This window comes from Pinus tabuliformis, chromosome 5_1 (genome assembly GCF_031772625.1).
Source record: "Pinus tabuliformis cultivar Carrire ecotype Pingquan chromosome 5_1, CPIR1, whole genome shotgun sequence".
NCBI lineage: Eukaryota > Viridiplantae > Streptophyta > Pinopsida > Pinales > Pinaceae > Pinus > Pinus tabuliformis.
In genome coordinates this window covers 31308250-31324772 of record NC_142305.1, presented here as the reverse complement: position 1 = coordinate 31324772, position 16523 = coordinate 31308250, and positions in this window count along the sequence as shown.

Here is a 16523-nt window from a genome sequence, read left to right as displayed (position 1 = left end):
GTCAATACTTAAGACTTCCGATATGACTCCCGACGAGGTGGATGCGATATTACATAAAGGTGTATTCTAATGGAGTTGTCGGGTCCACATATTATATCACAATTAGTATTTTAACATTACATCCCTTTAAGTCTTGTGAATGTTCTCATATGATGGATGTGATGCTTCTTTAGGGTGTGTTATAATGGAGTGATCGGGTCTTCACTTTATATCACAATCGAGGTTTTAATACATTTAAAAGGACTTGCGATTATGCATCGTATGTGATATTGTATAGGGTTGTTACCATAACCTGTTTTGGGTCCGTAGTAAAATTGCAATTAGGGTTTTATGTAGTGACAACCCTTTAACGCTTGCGATATGAAACTTCTAATGCGATGGATGAAATATTTATTTAAGGAATATTGTAATGGTCCAGATGCGATATTTCTTTGGGGTGTTGTTACATAATAAACTTTATAGTTTGTGATTTATGCAATGGATGTGATATTCTATTGAGTTGTATTACAATGGTGGTGTAGTTGGTCTGCAATGGTACCACAATCGCAGGGTTTTCAATGTGACACTGTAATAAAGCCTCCGATATAATATACTGCTTATATGTTAACTACGATGCACTGTGGACTTTTGTTAAAAGGTTCCCATGGTTTGTTTCTTAGATTGGGTTAGCTCCTTTGATAACACTGTTTATGCTCCTCACCAATGTGTTCCTCTTTGCTTCTCGATGGCTTCTTCTCTTTGGCTTCTTTCTCCTGTTGCTTCACAGATCTGCTCTATTTGGCTTCACATCATTATTTAGTATCCATAATATTTCCATATTTACATCAATGACAATCTAGATAAAAAAATCTCCCCCTTTATCATTAATGGCAATATTCTTCTTCTCTCCCCCTTTAACATCAATGGAAAAGGAGTGCACAAGGACTCCCCCTGTCGAACGGATCCCCCCGTCAAATTGATCCCCCTGTCATGCGGAATTTAAGAATTGGTTTAGTGTGATTCTAGAGCAATAACACCCATATTTTGACAGAGATGTTCAAATGATTCTCGAGGAAGAGGTTTGGTGAAAATATATGGAATCTATTCCTTAGTATCGATATATTCCAACTTGATGTTTTGTTCAACCACCCGTTCATGGAGAAAATGATACTTGATTGGTATATTTTTGGTTTTTGAGTGCATCACTGGATTTGTACTGAGACTGATAGCACTTGTGTTATCATAATAGATGGTGATTTGTTGTTTAGTTTCTATGTTGACGTCCTTCAAAGCTTCCTTCATCCATAGTATTTGTGTACAACAATCATTTGTGGCTATATATTCGGCTTCAGCTTTCGAGAGAGATATAGATGATTGTTTTTTTTTATCCAAGTGACCAGGCAATCTCCCATAAAAAATACATTTCCACTGGTGCTTTTACGATCATCCATGCTTCCATCCCAATCAGCATCGGTATAAGATGTCACTATAGTATTTGTGCTTTTGGGATACGAAAGACCAAAGTCAGGAGTTCCTTTCAAGTATCTAAGAATTATTTTCACAACCAACATGTGGGATTTCTTAGGAGCTTATTGAAATCTTCCTACCATTTCCACTGCTTGCATAATGTCAGGCCTTGTAATAGTTAAGTATAAGAGAGCTCCAATTATTGACTTGTAAAGAGTTGCATCTACTAGCGGAGGATTCATTGTCTTTGCTTAATTTGCAGTTCGTGGTCATCAGAGTGCTCATAGGTGCACATTCTTCCATTCCATATATTTTAAGCATGTCTTTGAGATATTTTGTTTGAAAGATAAACATACCTTTTATGGATTGTGATACTTGTAGTCCAAGGAAGTAGGATAGCTCACCAGTCATTGACATTTCAAATTCTTTTGACATATTTTGAGCAAAATCATGACTCATTTCATCATTATTGCTAGAAAAAATCAGATCATCAAAATATACAAGGGTGATTAGTAATTTATCCTCATCCATCTTCATGTAGATATTACTTACTACCACCTCATTTTTGAAGTTTTGTTGTTGTAAATAGTGATCCAATCTTGTGTACCACGCTCTAGGATCTTTTTTCAAACCGTATAATGAATTTTTCAACTTACATACAAAGTCTTTTCCTTCTGTTAGATCAAAACCTTCAGGTTGCTCCAAGTAGAATTCTTCCTTGAGTTAAAGTCTTTTCTTTCTATTAGATCAAAACCTTCTGGTTGCTCCATGTAGACTTCTTCCTTGAGTTACCCATTCAGAAATGTTGATTTAACATCCATTTGATAGACTTTGAATCCTTTTGAGCATGAAAATGCCAAGAACATCCTTATAGCTTCCATACGAGCTATCGGTGGAAAGGTTTCTTCAAAATCCATTCCTTCAATTTGTGAATAACCTTTATGGACAAGTCTTGCCTTATTTCTGATGATTTGTCCATCTTCATTCTTTTTTTTGAACATCCACTTAGTTCCATTATATTTTTATCCTTTGGATGAGGTACCAGCTCCCATGTCTCATTCTTCTCAATTTGAGACATTTCTTCTTCCATGGCCTCCACCCAATATGGATCCTTACTTTCTTGAGTAAAAGTTTATGGTTCTATCATAGATAGGAGAGCAATATCATTTCTCTTTGGTGTACTTGTCATCCTTCTTCTGGTTTGTATTCCTTCATCTACATTTCCAATAATATACTCTTCCTGGTGATTTTTTTGGAGGAATTTCACTTTTGAAGGAGTTTGAGATGGTTCCTTTTCATTTCATTTTTCTTGATCTTTTTCCTCCTTTTCAGGTTCTTTTTCGCTTTCTTCAATAAAGGGGTCAACTTCATGATCTTCAATTTTCTTTTCTGGAATCCCTTCATCAATCTTCACGTCAATACTTTACACTATTTTCCATAATCGATTATTGTAGCACTTGTAAGCTTTTCTTCTAGTAAAATACCCAAGAAATATTCCTTCATCAACCCAAGAATCAAATTTTCTTGGTGAGTCATCATTGATCTTTCTGAAGAATTTTCTTCCAAAAATCGTGAAATATTTTACTAAAGTATTTCTTCCTTTCCATAATTCATAAGGATTCTTCTCATTATTTGGTCTTAGTTGAGTTCAATTCAAAGTATAAACTGTTGTCTTGACTGCTTCCTTCCAAAAATTTGGCTCCAAGTCAGCTTCTAGTAACATAGTTCTAGCCATTACTTGAATAGTTCGGTTTCTCCTTTCAACTACACCATTTCTCTTAGGTGTTCTAGTAGTAGAGAACTCTCTTTTGATTCCATGTTATTTACAGAATTCATCAAATTCTTTTGATGTGAATTCTCCTCCTTTATCCATTCTCAGACATTTAATTTTGGAATCCTTTTCATTTTATACAAGAGCTTTAAGATTCTTAAAATATTCAAATTCTTCATATTTATATTTTATGAAGTATACCTGCATCATTATAGTATAGTCATTGTTACACAAAATTTTGTCACTATCCCTGTACTCCCCATCCACGATCCTGGAGGACCTCTACAATGTTGCCGACATGATTTCTTATCATGAAGAAACTCCCATTGTGTCCCTCTTCATGAGTAGAACAATTCCCTTTTTCATCATTTCCCAAACGTCTTCTGTTTATCCCAGTTTACAAGACCGGTGCTAAATACCCATGTCCTCCTCACGCTAATATGTAGGGTATAGAAATGTCCTTAGTGCCAATCGTATTGACTAAACCCTTTCTCAGTTGTGTTGATCCTATTTTTGAATGTTTTTTAAATATGGAGCCGAAGCTTCCAACACTAGAAGCTTTGTAACAGAAGTCAGGTAAATGGTTAGGCAGGATGGAGTCGAAGAGATCAGTTTGGGCTCCTTTCCCCTATTAGGACAGAACTAATCCAATAGATAAGGTCTTCTCCCATGAGAAGCGAAACCATCTCCCCTCCATCCTAGCTATATAAACATCTCTTTTTCCCAAGCAAAAGTTAGTGATATCTTTTAGTCATAATTAAGTTCTGGCTGAGGTTTTGATTTTATAGTCAGTAAGCTACCCATAGTTTGTAGCTTTCTCGTTTTTGTTTAAGGGAGAATTGTGAGTTTGGATTGGTGTGAAGACTAAAGGGAAGAGCCTTGAGACTACCATTATCTAGGCTATCCATGAGATGCTAGTAGAAGTGTGGGAACCCAAATATGTCGAAGGAGAACATCCATGTCAAGACATCAGTTGTAATCTCTTCTTGAAATAATATAGATGCAACTATCAATTGATTTCCTACATGAAATTCCATCCCACATGTTTATGGCTTAGTGTTTCTTGACCTGTTAAGTAGGCTGAATACAATATTGTATGCTATTATGTTTGTTGTTTGTTGTTGTTTGCTTGTTTCAGGTGTGCGAAGGAAGGAAACAAAAGATAGCTGGAGCGAGGAAGCAGAATAATCACCAAGTGGAATATCGTTCTAAGAGGTAGGCCCTCTTAATTTATTCAGCCTAAGGAAATATTCCATAGATTTTCTATTTGTGACTAGACCTACTCTCTCAGGCTAGAGGAATCTTTTGTGTCCACACTTAGAATTTACCTGCATCACAAATTGGCGACTCCACTAGGGAACTATCCTTTTGTTTTATTGATTGTAATTTCATGGCTTTTTGTCAACTTTTCTAGTATCACCATTTCCCTCTAGTGTTATCTATTTTCCTGGTTTACCACTCTGAGTTTGAAATTCAAAATAGCAAGTCTGGTTTTTACCTGAAGAATTTTTTATTTTTTCCTTTGAATCCTCAGCCAACACGGTTTTTTTTAAAACAATCATGCTGATCGGATCAAGTTTCACTGAAACAGTCACGTTGACCCCCCTTTGGTGCTTGTTGTCAATTAGGCAGTCATGTCAATGCTTGTAGGTGAAGATTAGGGTTTGCCCCTGATCTCAACTAGTGTGTCTTGCTCTCTTGATTTCTGCCTCTTAGCTTGTTTTAGGCTATTTCTCCCTGACCGAAAAGCTTGATTTAGCTTGGTTTGTGTGCTTATTGGTTTGCCTTATTTTGCTTGATTTCTTGAGTCTTTGGATGGCTAGTGGCTCTAGGACATCTAGTTTTTCATCCATCTCGCTAATTGTGAACTCAGTGAGTCAAGTTGTTGGTAAATTTACTCGCATTTCGTTTGTAGACCTCTTATTCCTTTGATTTCCATCATTCAAGTTTGAGAAGTTTCGTTTGATCATTTAAATGACTCTTTTTCGGCATAAATCACGTTGTTTGTCCCTTTTTTTGGTAGAGTCATTGCATCATCAATTTGGAAGAAGTTCCTTTTGTGACTTTTCATCTTTTTTGGGATTGATTGTCTAAAAAACTTTTTCATTAAAGTGTTTTACAAAAATTCATTTTGTCATTTCATGAAAAATATAAAATTCTAGTTTGTTGCATCAATATGTTATGTTAGTTAGCATCATTGAAGACTAGAGTTGCATCTGCATTTGAAAAGGCAAAGAATTCTCTTTACCTTTGAAAGGACTGCCTGGAGTGCACTTGTTAGGAAAATAGGAATTGGGGAAGAGTTTTTTCATTATTTTGTTTTAAAAAAAGTGAGGTAGTGAAAAGTCATTTTGTTTTTAGTTGCTTGGTTGTTTGAATTTGACTGTGTTTTCTACCCTCTCTAGTGTAAACAATTCATCGAATTGAAAGAGACTTGTCTCATTTAGCTGCATACAGGATTTTTGTTAGTCACATCACTAAGGCCCAAAAACCGAGACATAATTCAAGAAAAACTTTAAAATGAACTCAATTAACCTAAGGCACATTTGAAACCTAACAATCACATCTAGAAGGTATAGGCTAGAGACGTGTTCTGACATCTTTAAACCTAGCAGCTGTTATTCACTTCGACACTAGACAATTCTAGTATGGATTTGTGCTCCTGTACCATCGAGTATATAAAGGGAGACCCCACTAGGCCGCAATATTTTATCCATAGGAAGCCGAGTTTGTCGCCTTGTAAATGCGATACACCGAACACATCATTTAGGGAGATCCCATGCCCGTACTTCTTGGTTCGCCGGGAGGTATTCTACAGTTCATAGTTACCTAGTAATCCTTTTTACCTAGATCATCTTGAGTAATAATTTGATATTTTTGACTCTTTAAGCTTAAAATATCATCCAAGCACTTTTCCTTTCGAGCTTGCTTCAAATCAAAAGTCATAGAGTCACCTTTTCTTCTTTATCAACTCTTAAAACATGAAAGAGCACCAGTTTGTTTATGCGTCTTAAAAAATTGTCGCCCATGATCTCATAACATCCATGTTAGACTTTTCTAGACCAAATCATGAGTATTCCTTTTAAAGCACATTTAAAGCCTTCAAATTTATCTATTTGTTCCTTTTATTTGAGGCCAAGCCATTGTGGGTAAACCATCTGGTTCACCTAGTTCCCCTTCCTCTCCTCCATTTGAAAGATTCTCAAAGGAGCCATTTCCAGAATTACCACAGTCACTTGAGGACCAAGGTGTTGAAATTCGAATTGTTCTGACCATTCAACATTTCACATCTCTTCCTCCACCTCCCTTAGATACTTGGTCACTTTCTGATATTGGTCCAGAATCTCTGGATACTCCTATCCAGGCTACTGAGAGTCAGCCAACCCCTGACGGTCAGCTTGGATTGGTTGTTTATCCTTTGAATCCTTTTTTCGACCCCGTTGTGATATCACTGCAGTGTCCATATAGTCCGTACGATCAACCGGGTATTCCTTTGGAATTATCCCCTTGAACATCTTCGGTTGTTCTTCATTGCTTGTTTCCACCCATGGAACCTGAATGCTAATTTCCAGTCTCCTCTCTATGTCACTCAGAGGTTTCCACTCCACACACTATCGAAGAGGAAGAAGATCAGTTTCCTCTGGAAGGTTTCCCCTACATGGGAAGAATTCCCATTAGTGTTTATCAGATCTTACCTCCTAATTATGTGACTTTAGCACAGTTGGTCTCAGGTACACCTAGTGCCTCTTCACTTTATCATAATCATGTTTTGGCATCTGGCGCGATAACTACCACAGGCCCATTCATTCTGAATCCAACCCCCCAGCAGACGTTGATTTCTGCAGTTACTTCAGTCCCACTACAACCCATTGTTCCGAACCCTCTTGTCTCGTCAGTCCAAGTCACCCATCTAGTGCAACCGACGGTCTCGAGTCCTGCCTCTATCAGTCCTTCGGTCCCTCCAGTAAGTGCACAAGTTGTGCCACCACCTGGGGGCAGAATCCGAATGTCTCTATGGTGTCAAGCACAACTAATGTGAGTAGATTACATGCTCACATAGTTGGGGTGAACCAACCTTCTTCTGGTGTTATTCAAAACCCTGTTGGTCCTACTGGATCAAGCAATGTCTAGTACCAATAGGTCCAAAATCCCATTGGTCTGTCTGGGTCAAGCAATTTCTAGTATCAGCAGCCTTATGAGGCTCAGGTTCAGTACCAAACTCTTTATGTTCCATATGGTTCCCAAGGAATGGTAAATCCACTTTACGTCCTTCAGCCTAGGGAGTACGTTCATCTTGGTCCGACGACCATTCCTAGTGGCTATGGCCAGATATAGTTCGGAAATTTTCAAGGTTTCAATCCAGAAACTATCCAAGTACCCTTGTAGCAGCAACGACAACCTCTAAAGCAACAAAAGTACCCTTCATTGTAGCGAGGGTCATCCATGCAGCAGCAGGGTCCAATGATGCAGTAGCAGGGAACACTACAACATCCATAGGGGCAACCCTCACAGTAGTTGCAACAAACTATACAACTGCAAATGTAGTATGTTCAGCAAACGTCCCAACCTATGTCTTTGCAAGGCCAACCTCTACAGCCGCAGGGACAACTTTTGTAGCTGTAAGGTCAGCCATCACAGCAACAAGGCCAACCTGAGCAGCAACAACCCTTATATACATATCAACAGGGTCAACCTTCGCAAGGACAAGGTTAGGGTCAAGTCTTGTAGCAGCAGGCCCCAAATCCTCATGTCCGAGGGCAACAGGTTCAAAATCCTCTTGTCCAAGGATAGCAAGTAAAAAATCCTTATGTCTAGGGCCAACAGGTTCAAAACCTGTATGCCCATGGACAATTGGTGCAAAACCCATATGTCCAGGGTCAACATGCTCAACATCCTTTTAACATGTATGTTGCTCATCAACAACCTATGACTAGACAATTTCAAGGCTTTCAAGGTCAAAACCCTCCCTACGTCCAAGGTAACCTACAGTGGGGGAAAAATCAAATTCCCTATGGACATAACCCTCCACTATGGGGACAGAACCCTTACTAGCAGGGATGGGCTCCTCCAATTAGACCCGCTTATCGGCCTCCATGCCTTTCAATACCCAATTTCCATTCTTGGCTACACTAGAGTTGCCAGATGTGTCTCGACTCACGAATGATCCAATTCTTCATTCTCCCTATTGGCCTCTAGTCCCATCCAAGATCCCGAGCAATTGTCAAAAGTTCGATGGGAAAGAAAAGGAAGATCCTCAAACCCATGTGATGACATATGACCTCTGGTCCTCTTTGAATTCTTACATTGATGATTTTATTCATCTCCGTCTTTTACAAAAAACTCTCACAGGCACTGTAGCCAAGTGGTACATCTCCGTCAAAGTACCTATTATGACTTCAACTCTTTAGCCATGGCTTTCCTCACACATTTCCAATTTCCAGTTTGCTATGAAATTCGCACCTATTTGCTTACATCGCTGAAGAAAAATACAGCGACCCACATCTCTCATCACATGTAGAATTTTGTAGAATGTTTCCTACAAATCAGCTAGCTTTGATACCATGTAGAACATTTTCTACAAATCAGTTAGCTCTAATACCATGTAGAAATTTCCCACCTGTAGATCAACCTAGTAATGCAATGTAGTAAAGCAAAACACTTGATCTACTTCTACAAACAATTTAGCAGAAGCTTAATCAACCATGAGCAACATCAATAAGAACACATATCACTGATAAGAAGGAATCAATCACACATAACACAGAAGAATTTACCCGGGGAAAGCACCTGCCTAAATCCCCATCTTTGTATTATCATACAAGCGGAAATATGTTCGGATTACACAAAGCCTTAGCTCGGAAGCTATCCAGCTCTCAGCACAATCCCTTTGCTGCTCATAGACAGTAAAAGGCTTCTCACAAACCTTCTCCTCTGCCCTCCAAGCCACCTATTTCTATGCACATTTTTTCTTGGGTCCTCCAGCTGCAACCTGTGTGATTCTCATCTCACACACAACATTGACCTCTGAAATAACTGCACAAACCTGAAGGAGATAAATACTCATCATGGATGAGCTTCCTTTATAGGAAAAATATTCATCCAATTGATAGTACACTATCCCTTCTCTGATCTCGACTGGGTCTCTGTCTGAATTGACATGCATCAGTTATCCATGAGTGAATACATAGTTATCTGAAAATAATAGTTGTCACATGCATGCAAGCATCAATAAACTATATCTCATTAATTTAACAACTTGTTAAATTAATCTAAATGAACTTGACTAAGTTAAACTAAGTAAACTAATCCTCTCAATATAGAACTCATCCTTAATTCTTCAATCAGTGGAGAGAATCGAGGACACATGCCCCAATTAGTGGAGAAATAATTGCATGTTCTCACAAAGACTTCAAGTTTTCTTTTCCTTAACTAGTTAACTCATGGAGGATTAATTAATTAATATTCCAAACTACTGGTAAGACCAAATTTGAATTTACTTCCTATAGATAGACCAGGGACTGCTATAAATAGGAAGGGACCCAGAAATGCTATTTTTAGAAGTTTCTATTTTTAGTAGTTTCACCTCTTACACAAGGTGACCAAAATGCTCATTGGCTAAGCTGCTATTTTTAGACATGCTATTTTTAGTAGATCTTTTTTAGCACTTTCTAAATTTAGCATTTCTTGTTGCACATTTTTCAACACTCCCTCACAACAGGAAAGGCTTCCTCCCGAACCCGATCCTATACCTCTAGAATGTTCTGCATGCAACACATCTACCCGGCCAGATTGTTCCTGAAATTCTCGAAACAAAAACACTCCCAACTAACCTCTCTGTTGGGCTAGAAACATACTCTGATTCTGAAGCTCTACCTACTGCGGATAAGTGCTCCCTCTTAGACCTCTGAGCTACTGTAACATCTCCAAGCATCCTGCGCCGTTGCACCCTTCTCTGTGCTACCCTGCACTATGCAACACACTTGTGCCTCCTGCATTGCTACAACCTGCATGCTTTGCGCTGTCTTGGGATTCCCTACATTGTAGCTCTCTCTGCCACTCCATCTGCATCTGTCTCTACCCAATCAGTCAATTCCTGCTACTCCACATCAGGGCTCCCGTAGCAAGGCCTCATCCAAGAGTTTGGGTACCTCAAGGTTCCTGCCCCTCCTCCTTGGGACAATCACTCTATATCGCCCCACCTCCTACCTAGAGGTATGGCTGCATGTGATCCCTCTACCCACCTGGCTTGAAGTTTCCCCCTACTGGAGGTCTCTACATGAGTAGATGTCTCTACTCGATCTCCTCTCATCTTCTTCTATGGTGGCTACTCCACAACCTCCTGAAGCTGCTGCACCAATCATGGCTCCTCCACAATCGTCTGAGACTTCTTCTAGCTCTGCATGCTGACAGGTAATTTACTCTCCCTCTCAACCACCAAGTATCTAACCTTTGCCTTGCTCCTCAAAGCTTTGCATGCATCTTGTACCTCAAGTGCATATAGGTTCTTGGCTAGCACACCAATCTATTTCCACTTTCCCGCCATCACGAAATTTTCTAGAAAAAGAGTTGATTTTAAATCAGCGATATCTCCCTTATCCGAACTCCGATTCAGCCAATTTTTTTTTTGATTTTGTGTATTTGTCTACAAGGAATCCAAATATGCTATTTATTTCTGAAAATTTCGTACAAAAAATTTCATATCTGCTCTGCAAACGCTCGTCCCAAAACTCAAAACTTTGAAATCTTCTCTCAATATATTGTTCTTCCTTGATCACCTATGCTCTGATACCATGTAGAATTTTGTAGAATTTTTCTACAAATTAGCTAGCTCTGATACCATGTAGAACTTTTTCTAGAAATCAGCTAGCTCTGATACCATGTAAAATTTTGTAGGAATTTTCCTACAAATCAGCTAGCTATGATACCATGTAGAACTTTTTCTAAAAATCAGTTAGCTCTAATACCATGTAGAAATTTCCCACTTGTAGATCAACCTGGTAATGAAATGTAGTAAAGAAAAACACTTGATCTACTTCTACAAACAATTTAGCAGAAGCTTAATCAACCATGAGAAACATCAATAAGAACACATATAATTGATAAGAAGGAATCAATCACACATAACATAGAAGAATTTACCTGGGGAAAGCACCTGCCTAAAACCCCATCTTTGTATTATCATACAAGTGCAAATATGTCCAGATTACGTGAAGCCTTAGCTCAGAATCTATCCAGCTCTTAGTACAATCCCTCTACTGCTCATAGATAGTCAAAGGCTTCTCACAACCCTTCTCCTCTGCCCTCCGAGCCTCCTATTTCTATGCACAGTTTTTACGGGGTCCTCCAGCTACAACCTGTGTGATTCTCACCTCACGCACAACACTGACCTTTGAAATAACTGCACAAACCTGAAGGAGATAAATCCTCATCATGGATTAGCTTCCTTTATAGGAAAAATATTCATCCAACTGATAGTACACTGTCCCTTCTCTGATCTCAACTGGGTCTCTGTCTGAACTGACATGCATCTGTTATCCATGAGTGAATACACAGTTATCGAAAAATAATAGTTGTCACAAGCATGCAAGCATCAACAAACTATATCTCATTAATTAAAAAACTTGTTAAATTAATATAACTGAACTTAAATAAGTTAAACTAAGTCAACTGATCCTCTCAATATAAAACTCATCCTTAATTCCTCAATCAGTGGAGCAAATCAAGGACACATTCCCCAATTAGTGGAGAAATAATTGCATGTTCTCACAAAGACTTCAAGTTTTCTTTTCCTTAACTAATTAACTCATGGAGAATTAATTAATTAATATTCCAAACTGTTGGTAAGACCAAATTCGAATTTACTTCCTATAGATAGACCAGGGACTGCTATAAATAGGAAGGGACCCATAAATGCTATTTTTAGAAGTTTCTATTTTTAGTAGTTTCACCTCTCACCCAAGGTGGCCAAAATGCTCATTGGCCAAACTACTATTTTTAGACATTCTATTTTTAGTAGATCTATTTTTATCATTTTCTAAATTTATCATTTCTTGTTGCACATTTCTCAACATCACATTCATGAATGGAGATGTAGGTGTCACCTAATCAAATTCAAGATTGTTGATTGTTTACTGACTGAATGGTTCACCAAATCATTTGTCACTTCAATTGCTCTCGATATCACTATGGGTGGGTGCATTATGGAGGAGAAAGACATTGCTCGTGCCCAGTACTTAGATCTAGTTTACTCCTAGTTTTGCACTTTTTATGAGTTATTACCCGATGCTCCAAGGCCATGAGATCCAATGGAATCAAAGTCACAGGCTACACCTCCTATTGATGGAGTAATTGGTTCAGTATCCTAGGCACCTGCAAAATCTTCTTCCAAATAGAATTCGGCCTCAAACATTGCTTCCAATAATACCTCTCAGAATCCACCTGGCCCTAGTAAAACCTTAGAGGTCCATGTTGTTCAGTCTACTGCAATGGACAAATCCTCGAAACGTAAGAAGAAAGGCGAAGGAAAATCTAAAGTTGATGCCCCACAATAGGGTCCTCCTAAGTCATATGCTAGTGATGCTTCCCAACGGAAGCCTAAATATCTGTGCCTCATTTGTGAGGAGGATCACTATACTAAGGATTTTCCCACACAATTCGAAGTTAAACATTTATTCAAAGGGACCCCAGCTGTCCTAAAAGATCCATTTCCATCCCAGCAGACCCAAATGGTAGACTAGCCTCAATCGTCTACTTCTTCAGGTTCACAAGTGTTTATGATGAGTACGCCCATTAATGTGGCTACTAGATCAAAAGATTATCAAACTTCCCCAACAACAAGGAAAGAAAAAGAAGATTCCCCTTCTTCATCTGCCCCATCAAGTTATGGTCCTCTTCATATAGAGCGACCTAACCCTGATTTCGCCATTCGACCAGCTTCTCAAGGTGTGCAGTGAAAGTCCTCGTACAATCCTAATGCCCGCATCGCTCAGCGCTATTATATTGTTAAGGATTTGGCTCAGGCACCATCGGCTATGTCTACCCTTGAGGTACTTCAATATTGTCCGTCTCAATGGAAATCATTATTGTTGGCTATTGGGGGTATTGATCCTACGAATTCAAGTCTTATATGTTTTGATCTAGAAAACCACATTCCATGCCTTACTCATCAGATTTCCTTTCTCATTTAGGTGATCATCAATGAGAAAACCATTCACAGAACTATAGTTGATGAAGGTTCTTCCACCTGCATCATGTTCATTTCTTGTTGGAAGGCAATTGGTTCTCCTACTTTGAACCAGTCCCCTAACACTTTGGAATCTTTTGATGAGCGCGATTCATGACCATTCAATGTCTTACCCAGCCTTACCATTACTTTGGAGGGCAAGAAAATGCACGTCGAGGTAGAGATTGTTGACACTAATTTGAATTATAATATTCTACTAGGACAGAGTTGGACCCATGCCATGCATGCTATAGCCTCCTTCTTGTTCCACGTGATTCATTTTCCCCATCAAGGGAAAATAATCACAGTTGACCAATTTTCCTTTTTTGCCTCTTACTCCTTGCTCTGATGGGTATCTTTCCACTCCCACCTCCCCATGTTGCCTTTGTTAACATGATTTCAATCAAGTCTGATCCTTGGGCCATTCCTTCTCTGGATATTGTTGAAACATGGGGTGAGGTAATGCTGTTGAGTCTCACCGAAATCAATTATGTGGATATTGTTTTGGCCTCACCTTTGGTATCCTCTACTCATCCTGTTTAAAGTTCATCTCTCGACGTGTTTTCTCAATCCTCGTGGCTTCGTTCTAGCCTAGCAGTCATGTCTATGTGTCTTGAGAAGTTCTTTTCTCCACTTCCTATTGACATGTCAGTTTCTCTTGCCATTGTCAAACTATTTCAACTGAGGGCACCTTTATCCCTTCATGGATTTAGGATTTTCCTCCCTCCCCCAACTTTTCCCAATTTCCCATTATCGCAATGGGGTTGTCATCTGACTCATAACCCTCCCTTGCCTAGGGGACATTGGGGCAAATCCTTATATGAGTTCTACTCTATTATGTGGCCAATTCGATGCTTACTCATCATAACAATGGTAAAACTCTGGTGTTCATCTATGTTGATTGATTACCTGAGTCCCAGCATGGACTCTCTCAAAAAGTATTGTTCTTAGGTCATTTGCATGGTTACTTTTGTACAACAAGTGTGTCATTCAATTTTTTGCAGTGTGGTTTGGTGTGTTGTTTTGCAAGAAGCTTTCCTACTTATTATGTTTTTGCCTTCTTTGCAGACGTTGATGTCTCCTCACATCGGTTTCGCTGATGGTGCTTGCCGAGGTACTCGGAACCTATCATCCACAGCATGGGCCATTTATGACCCCCATGGTGAGTTGATTAATCTTCAAGGAATTTGTATAGGTCAAACAACTAATAACATCGATGAGTATAGCGCAGTTATCGAATTGTTGTCAGAAGATATCGCTCTTGGCATCCAGGATCTGGTTGTCAACCTTGATTCACAGTTTGTCATTCTTCAACTCAATGGGAAATATTCTGTCAAAAACCCTCAGACATTGAGAATGTATCTATGTATTCATCAATTGGAGAGAAATTTTGATTACATCACGTATCATCATATTCCTAGACATATGAATACATTGATAGATGCATTAGCTAATTATGTGCTAGATAGACATTTGCGAAACATGCAAAAATAAAAAACAAATCATCTATATCATAGTAAGTAGGAAAATATAGCATATATATATATATATATATGTGTGTGTGTGTGAATAATGTTTTTCATACATCAAAGCCTCAAAAAATAATATGTATATCCAAAATACATCAGTGGCTTGCAGGCCTTGTACATTCATGGCTCGCAGGCCTCAAAAATATGGAATGCTAAGACCTATGCACTAAATAGCATGATGCTCATGGTAGCATGTAATTGCTCGGACTATGCGAGTCAGCAGTCGGAAAAGTTGATCTGACACCCTCACCATATGCCTCTAGTATTGGTGTGGGACATCACCCATCCGAGAATACTCTAAGATCCCATGGGTTAAACCTTCGAGATTCTGTGCAATCTCCTCTTCAATATCACTCCCCTCCTGATAAGGAGCGACATCAAACTACCGAGCGACGCACCTGGTGATTGGGGACATCTCGGTAGGGCGTTCTGGTCTAACACATGCATTCATAAAATTGAAGTGTCATAAACACATACATTTCAAAAAAATTAAAAACATCAAAAACTAAAAATTTGTTTGTTTTTACCTCCATCATCAAAATCCTCTCCTTCTAGGAGTAGGATATCTGGATCTCCACAGAAGCCAGTACCATTGTAGGGCCAATCCACCACTATGAACAACTACCATCATAGTCGTGAGAAGAAGGTGGGTTTGTAGGACATGTGTTGACCCCCAATAACCTTGGGCATCAACTCGCTCCAATGGACCATCCATGGGTCTCATGGCATTGGCGGATCCACCTCAGTCAACTAGTATTAGAATAGCAGAACTCGCTCCAGGAAGAGGTCACTAGCACAAACCCAAAGCAAAAATGCTTCAAGTTTCCCACCTTAGCTTTTGATAGTTGGCGCTTCATGTTGATTTTCATAGATTCCACCTAGTTAAAAATAGTGGGTGTTGTGCACTTGATAGCATACAGGAACTTTGACCTGTTAGTCTCATGTGGTACTTGGGACCGAGCCACTATGTTGATGGTCAACAATAACACTCTCAACACAAGGTGCCAAATAGTCACGATCTCGAACATGCCACTCTTGGATTTGAGAGCTTCTGGGCAATGTTCGGCAAGTAACATGGAAACACTTGCCCCAATTGGCCTTGACCCATATAGGTTCAATGGTTCCCCTCTTTGGGACAATCCCATGATGAAATAAATATCTCAAGTCTCCAACTCCAGCTGTTGGTCACTAATGATAAAAATTTCCCGATTTATGTCCCAAAGATTAATCAGGTACCGTAGCAGCTCAGGTTGAGCCCGCATCCTTGGTGTGAGAAATAACTTGAGGAGTCCACAGTTCCTCAAAGCCTCCAAGCAATTTTGATTAGCTATGGCTTGGGTATTGATATCCTCATGCTCTCTTTCTTTCCAATCCACCATTTTCGGTGATTTTCTTCCTGCAAAAACCATTCAATCAAGTCAATGATCATTTTTTGATAGAGAAATTTGGATTCAAGCGGTCAAATTGAGCAAAAACATGTAAATTTTTTGTTCACAGTGCCAGCATGACTGTTTTAAAAACAGTTTCTCTGTTGGCGTGGTTGGCGGTTTTAGCC